The 7830-nt window shown below is 34.0% G+C and overlaps 1 pseudogene; it reads right to left on the bottom strand.

Annotated features, from left to right (window-relative positions):
• Positions 1-6831: 6831 nt before the first annotated feature.
• Positions 6832-7469, bottom strand: LOC129062068 (UPF0711 protein C18orf21 homolog; annotated as a pseudogene).
• Between the last annotated feature and the right edge of the window lie 361 nt (positions 7470-7830).

The raw sequence follows: 7830 nt of genomic DNA, 5'->3' as shown, positions 1-7830 counted from the left end.
TATTCTCCTTCCAGAGATTTGTTTCTGAGGTTTGAATACTTTTTTATTGTTTTTTAAAAATTATTTTTATTGCAAAATACACCTGACATAAAATTTATCATAGTAACCTTTTAAAAAAAAGTTTGCAGTCCAGTGTTCAATGATAGTAAATACATTCAATAATGTTGTGCAGCCATCAGCACCATCCATCTCCATAACTCTTTTCATTTTGTTGAAATAAAACTCTTTACCCATAAAATGATAACCTCTCAGTCTCCCTTCAAACTCTTCCAACCCCTGGCAATCATAGTTTTGCTTTTTGTTCTGATTTTTGACTATTTAAGTACCTCATATAAGTGGAATCACACAATATTTGTCCTTCTGTGACTGGTTTATTTCACTTAACAAAATGTCCTCAAGGTTTGTATTGTAGCATATGTTAAAATATCCTTTCTTCCTAAGATTAAATAATGTTCCAGTATATGTATGCACCACCTTTTGCTTATTCATTCATCAGTTAATGGACATGGGTTGCTTCCATGTTTTAGCTATTGTAAATAATGTCCTGAACATGGGTGTATAAATATCTCTCCAAGATCCTGCTTTGAGTTCTTTTGAATATATACCCAGAAGTGGAATTGCTGGGTTATATGTTAAATCTATTTTTAATTTTTTGAGGAACTATCATATTGTTTTCCACAGCAACCGTAGCATTTTACATTCTTACCAATAGTACACAAGAGTTCCAGTTTCTCCATATTTTCAACATTTGTTATTTTGTTTTTCTTGATAGTAGCCATCCTAATGGGTATGAGGTAGTATCTCATTGTAGTTTGGGTTTACATTTCCCCAATGATTAATGATGTATAGCAGCTTATTTGTCATTGGTGTATCTTCTTTGGAGAAATGTCTATTCAAGTTCATTTTAAAATCAAGTTGTATATTTTTTTGTTGTTGAGTTTTTGGACTTCTAAGTATATTTTATCAGGATATGATTTACAAATAATTTTTCCTTTTTGTGGGTTGCCTTTTTATTCTGTGGATAGTGTCTTTTAATATTTTTAAATGTATGAAATTTTATGAAGTCCAGTTTATCTATTCTTTCCTTTGTCACCTGTGCCTCTGATGTCATACCCAAGAAGTTACTGCCAAATCCAGTGTAATGTAGCTTTTGCCCTGTTTTCTTCTAAGATTTTTATAGTTTTAGGTCTTATCTACTTAAATCTTTGATCCACTGAGAGGTAATTTTTGTATATGGTGTTAGATAAGGGTCCAACTTCAGTCTTTCACATATGATATCCAGTTTTCCCAGCATTTGCTGGAAAAACTATTCTTTCTCCATTGAATGGTCTTGGCACCCATGCCAAAAAGCATTTGACCATGTATGTGAGGTTTTATTTCTGAGCTCTATTACTTTGATCTGTGTATCTGTCATTATGCCAGTACCATACTGTTTTGATCCTTGTAGTAAGTTTTGAAATCAGGAAGTCTGAGCTTTCCTGCTCTATTCTTCCTTTTCAAGATTGTTTTGGCTATTTGGGGGTCCCTTGAGATTCTATATAAATTTTAGGATGGGATTTTTCTATTTCTGAAAAAATCATCATCAGGAGTTTGATAGGAATTGCATTGAATCTGTAGATAACTTTTGGTAGTATTGACATCTTAACAATATTAGGGGTTCCTCTCAATGAGCATGTGATGTTTCCATTTATTTATGTTTTTTATTTTTTTCAGCAATGATTTGTAGTTTTCATTGTAAAGTATTTCATGTCTTTGGATAAGTTCATTCTTAAGTATTTTATATTTTTGATGCTATTGTAAAAGGAATTGCTTTTATAGTTTCCTTTTCAGATTGTTAATTATTAATATATAGAAATACAGTGAAATTTGTGTTAACTTTGTGTCCTGCTACTTTGCTGTATTAACATATTGGTTGTAACCTCTTTTTGTAGAATCTTTGTGTTCTATATGAAAGATCATATCTGTGAGGAGCGGTAATTTTGCTTCGTGCTTTCTAGTTTAGATGGAAACTGTCTAATTCTCCTGTCTAATTGCTCTGGTTAGAACTACCAGTATTATATTGGAGAAAAGCAAGGAAGGTGGACATCCTGACCTTGTACCTGATCTAGAGGGAAAGTGTTCAGTCTTTCACCATTGAATATGATGTTTGCTATAGATTTTTCATATATGGCATTTATTATGTTGAGGTGGTTTCTTTCTATTCTTAGTTTGTTGAGTGTTTTTATAATGAAATTGTGTTGAATTTTGTCGAATGCTCTTTCTGTATCAATTGAAATGAGCATGTGGGTATTTTTCCCTTCATATTACATAGATCAATTTTTCTGTGTTGAACCATCCTTGCATTCCAGAAATAAACTCCACTTGGTCATGATGTATATATAGTCCTTTTAATATACTACTGAATTCAGTTTTCCAGTATTTTGTTGAGGATGTTTGCATTCGTGTTCATAGGGGATATTGGTCTATATTTCTCTTGTAGTGTCTTTGTCTGGGTTTGGTATCAGGGTAATGTTGACCTTATAAATGAGTTAGGAAGTATTCCCTACATTTTCATTTTTGGTAAAATTTTGAAAAGGATGGTATTAGTTTTTCTTTAAGTGTTTGATAGATTTCTCCAGTGAGGCCATCAGATCGAGGGGTTTTCTTTATTGGGAGATTTTTCATTACTAATTCAACTTTTAGGTCTGTTCAGATTTCCTATTTCTTCATGATTTAGTATAAAGAGGTTTTAGTTTTCTAGGACTTTGTCCATTTCATGTAGGTTATCCAGTTTGTTGTCATATAGTTGTTTATAGTACTGTCTTATAATCTTTATTTCTATAGAATCAATAGTAATGTTCCCACGTTAATTTCTGTTTTTAGTGATTTGAGTCTTCTTTTTTTCTTATTAGCCCATCCATCTAAAGGTTTGATAATTTTGTAGATCTTTCCAGAGAACCAACTTTTTATTTCATAAATATTTCTCTATTTTTCTGCTCTCTATTTTGTTGAACTAATCTTTATTTCCTAAAATGTAAGCATTTATAAATTTCCCTCTTAACACTACTTTCACCACACCCCACAAGTTTTAGTATGTTGTGTTTTTGTTTTATTCATCTCTAAGTATTGTCTGGTTTCCCTTATGATTTGTTCTCTGGCCCATTGATTGTTTAAGAGCATGTTGCTTAATATGTACAAATTTGTGTATTTTCCAATTTCACTTCTGTTGTTGTTTTCTAACTTTATCCTATTGTGGTCTGAGAAGATACTTGTATGATATTTATCTTTTTAAATCTATTGAAACTTAATTTGTGGCCTAACATATGATCTATGCTGTAAAATATTTAATGTGCACATGAGAATATATATGCTGTTGTTGCTGTTGGGTAGTATGTTCTGTATATGTTAGATTTAATTGTTTTATTGTATTAAGACCTGTGCTCCTTACTTACCGTCTGTCTGGTTCTATTTGTTACTGAGAATGGGATATTGAAGTCTCTAATTATTTTAGAGGTGTCTATTTCTCTCTTTATTTCTGTTTTTGCTTGATATATTTTGCTGGCATGGTATTAGGTGCCTAAATGTTTGTAATTGTTCTCTCTTCTTGCTGTATTGTACCTTTTATTATATAATAGCCTTCCATGACTTTTGTAAACTTTTTCAACTTTTTTCTCATGTTAAAATAGCCATTCCTGCTCTCTTTTTGTTACTATTTGAATGGAATATCTTTTTTCATTCTTTTACTTTCAATCTATTTGTGTTTTTGGATATCAGGCGAGTCTCTTGTAGATAGCATGTATTTTCGGATCATATTTTGTTTTTATCCATTCTTCTAGTCTTTGCCTTCTAATTGTAGAGTTTAATCTATTTATGTTTAAAGTAATTCCTGATAAGAAGGGACATACTTATGTCATTTGGTATTTGTTTTCTGTATTTGGTATAGCTTTATTTGTTCCTTATTTTCTGCAATTCTGTCTTTTGAATTTAGTTGATGCTTTGTGTAGTTAAATGTGTAAATCCCTTTTTCATTTTCTTCTGTGTATATTCTATATTTTCTTTGTGGTTACCATGGGGATTACATTTAACATCTATAGTTACAACACTCTAATTTTAATTTATTCCAGCTTAATTTTAGTTACATACAAAAATTCTGTTCCTTTATAGCACTATCCCCACATTTTCAGTTGTATCACAAAATTGAATCTCTATATACTGTGTGGCCCGAAACAAATGAATGAATTCTTTTCAATGCTTCAGTGTTATAATTATGTGTAAAACAACATATGAAGTTACAAGTCAAAGTTACAATACTACTAATGTTTAATAAAATTTTAAAGATTTTGTTTATTTATATTTAGAGCAAGAGGAAGGAAGGGAGAGAAACATTGTTATGAGAGAGAAACATTAATTGGCTGCCATTCATATGTGCTCTGATCAGGGATGGAACTCACAAAACCCAGGCATGTGCCCTGACCGGGAATGAAACCAGCAACCCTTTGGTTTGTAGGACGATGCCCATTCAACTGAACACACAGGTCAGGGCACAAACTAATATATATATTTTTAAATTGTTGTTCAATTACAGTTGTCCCACATTTTCCCCTGGTGCCCTTCCTGGCCCTGTCCTGCTCCCACAGTCAATCCCCACCCTGTTGTCTGTGCCCATGTGTCCTCTATACATGTTCATTGACTTGCCCCTTCCTCATCTTTCCCCCGTTATCCCCCTACCTCCGCCCCTCTGGTCACTGTCAGTTTGTTCTTTATTTGCATGTCTCTGGTTCTATTTTGCTCATTGTTAGTTTTGTTGATTAGGTTCCACTTATGGGTGAGATCATCTGGTATTTGTCTCTTACCTCTTGCCTTATTTCAGTTAGCATAATACTCTCTGGTTCCATCCATGCTGTCGTGAAGGGTGAGAGTTCCTTCTTTCCTTTGGCTGCATAGTATTCCATTGTGTAAATGTGTCACAGTTTTTTTATTGAATTATTTACTGATGGACACTAAGGCCGTTTCTGTCACTCAGCTATTGTAAATAACGCAGCTATGAACATTGGGGTGCATAGGTTCCTTTGGATTGGTGTTTCAGGACTTTTAGGGTATAATCCCAGTAGTAGAATTACTCAAAAAGCAGTTCCATTTTTAGTTTTCTGAGGAAATTTCATACTGTTTTCACAATGGCTGCACCAGTCTTCATTCCCGCCAAGAGTGTACTAGGGTTTCCTTTTCTCCACAACCTCTCCAGAACTTGTTGTTTGTTGATTTATTAAGGATGGCCATTCTGCCCAATGTGAAATAGGTTTTAATTTGCATTTCTCTGATGGCGACTGATGCTGAACATCATTTCATATGTCTCTGAGCCCTGTGTATGTCCTTCTTGGAGAAATGTCTGTTCAGGTCCTTTGCCCATTTTTTAATGGGATTATTTGTCTTCCTCATGTGGAGTTGTGTGAGTTCTTTATATATTTTGGAGATCAAACCCTTGTCTGAGATAACATTGGTAATTATGTTTTCCCATATGGGGTTCCCTTTTCATTTTGCTGATGTTTTCTTTCGCCATGCAGAAGCTTTTTAAGTGGATGTAGTCCCATTTGTTTATTTTTTCCTTTATATCCCTTGTCTTAAGGGATGTATCTGTGAAAATATTGCTGCGTGGAATCTGAGAGTTTCCTGTCTATGTTCTCCTCTAGGACTTTTATGGTGTCACAACTTATATTTAAGTCTTTTATCCATCTTGAGTTTATTTTGGTGTATGGTGTAAGCTGGCGGTCTAGTTTCATTCTTTTTGCATGTACCTGTACAGATCTCCCAACACTACATATTGAAGAGGCTATTTTTGCTCCATTTTATGCTCCTGCCCCCTTTGTCAAATATTGACCAATAGAGACGTGTTTTTTAAAAAAAATTATTAGTCTTTCAAATTATGTAGAAAACAAAAAGTGGAGTTACGAATGGTTAAAATAATACTAGCTTTCATAATTTCCCATGTACAGTCAGTCATGTGCCACATAACAATATTTTGGTCAATGATGCACTGCATATATGATGGTGGTATACCATACAGCCTAGTTGTATAGTCGGCTATACCATCTTGGCTCATGTGAGCACACTTTATGCTATTTACAAAATAATGAGATCACCTAATGACACGTTTCTCAGAATATATCCCCCTTGTTAAGTGGTACATGGCTGTATTTACCTTTGTTGAGATTGTTATTTCTTCATATGGCTTTGAATTACTGTTGAGTGTCTTTTCATTCCACCCTTGAACATTTTTTTCAAGGCATGCCTACTGGTAACAAATGCTCAGATTTTGTTTATCTGGGAATATCTTAATTTGTCCCTTTCTATTAAAGGGGAGTTTTGCCAGATACAGGATTTTTATTTGGCAAGTTTTTTTAAGCACTATGAATATGTTAGTGTACTGCCATCTGATCTCCAAATTTTCTGGTAAGAAATCTGATTACCTTATTGAGGATACCTTGTGTGTATGTGATAAGTCACTTTTGTTGCTTTCAATATTCTCTCTTTTTCTTTGGCTTTTGAATGTTTCATTCCAATGTGTCTCAGGGTCAGTCTCTTTGAGTTCATTTTACTTGAACTTATTGACTGTCTTGGGTTTTTTTTTTCCATACGTATCTTTACTCCTTATAAGAACCTTTGACATGTTTTTGATTCTCACAACAACCCTGTGAGATAGGCAGGTTGCAATTATTTGAGGTGCTTTCTCCATAAACACTGAAGAATGCCAAGAAAATTTTGCTTTTGAACTCTAGTTTTCAAGTATTTGAAAAATAAACAGAAGTTTTTAAAAAGCTGGGTTTTTTTTTACTAACTTTAGTTTCAGAAATTATATTAAACATTTCTTATTTTCATCATCCATCCTTTACAAAGAAGATAAGAAGAAGATAAAAGGTTTCTGAAGTCCACCTTTGGATTCTTTAGGGATTCACTCTGACTAAGCAACATTTTTGCTCACTTTTTTTTAGGAGCAGATGGGTATTGACTGTCCAGATATAGATGGTCTGAAAATTAATGCTGGACTCTTGCCTTTGGAACCAGATGTACCATGATTTAGGTCTGTAGAACTTAAGAGTCTTTTTGGTGTCTGCAGGCTGAGTTTACTTGTAGGAGTGGTAGGATTGCTCTTTAATGCTGACAGAAAGCTTCTACTTTTACCATGATGTTTAACTGTTTTGTTGCATGTTTTACAAGTAATCAACAATACACTTTTTGAGTCTGTACTTTTCTACAATTTTTGCTTTTTTAAAGCTAAATGTATCATTTTTTCCTTCTCGATTAAAAAGTTTTGTATTGAGGTATTACTTTGAGCTTGGGTTTGAGGCACTCTCCAGAATTATCCAGAACCAACAACTGGAAACAGTGTAGATATGTTCTTTCAAAGGGGCTTTTTGCATAGGAGATAGCAGGCCTGGCCTATGCAGCTATCTTGAAGTCACTGCACCAGCCTCAAGGTAGTGCTTCTGTCTCATTGCTACCGTGGTCCCCATGCTGTTAAGACCTAGTGACAAAAGAGGACTCCAGAAGCTGGATTCTCAGCATGCAGACGTTGATGTTGGGATCCAGGCTTTCTCCAGAAACTGGATGTTTATTTTCATGTCTTTCATAACATTTAGTAAGTTTTAAGCCATTATTTCTTCAGTTCTTCTTTCTGTCCCTTTCTGTCTTCTGGGATTCACACAGTGTATATGTTGGTCCACTTGGTGGTGTCCTACAGGTCCCTTAGTCTCTGCTTTATTTTGTTCAAATTTTTCTTTCTGTTCCATAGACTCCATAATTTCCATTGGCCTATCTTCTTCAAGTTCACTGATTCTTTCTTCTGCCTGCTCTAAC

This window comes from Pteronotus mesoamericanus, unplaced genomic scaffold (assembly GCF_021234165.1).
Source record: "Pteronotus mesoamericanus isolate MK-2021 breed Mesoamerican mustached bat unplaced genomic scaffold, CSHL_Meso_final scaffold_705, whole genome shotgun sequence".
In the NCBI taxonomy this organism is placed as follows: Eukaryota; Metazoa; Chordata; class Mammalia; order Chiroptera; family Mormoopidae; genus Pteronotus; species Pteronotus mesoamericanus.
This window is presented reverse-complemented; position numbering and strand designations above follow the sequence as displayed.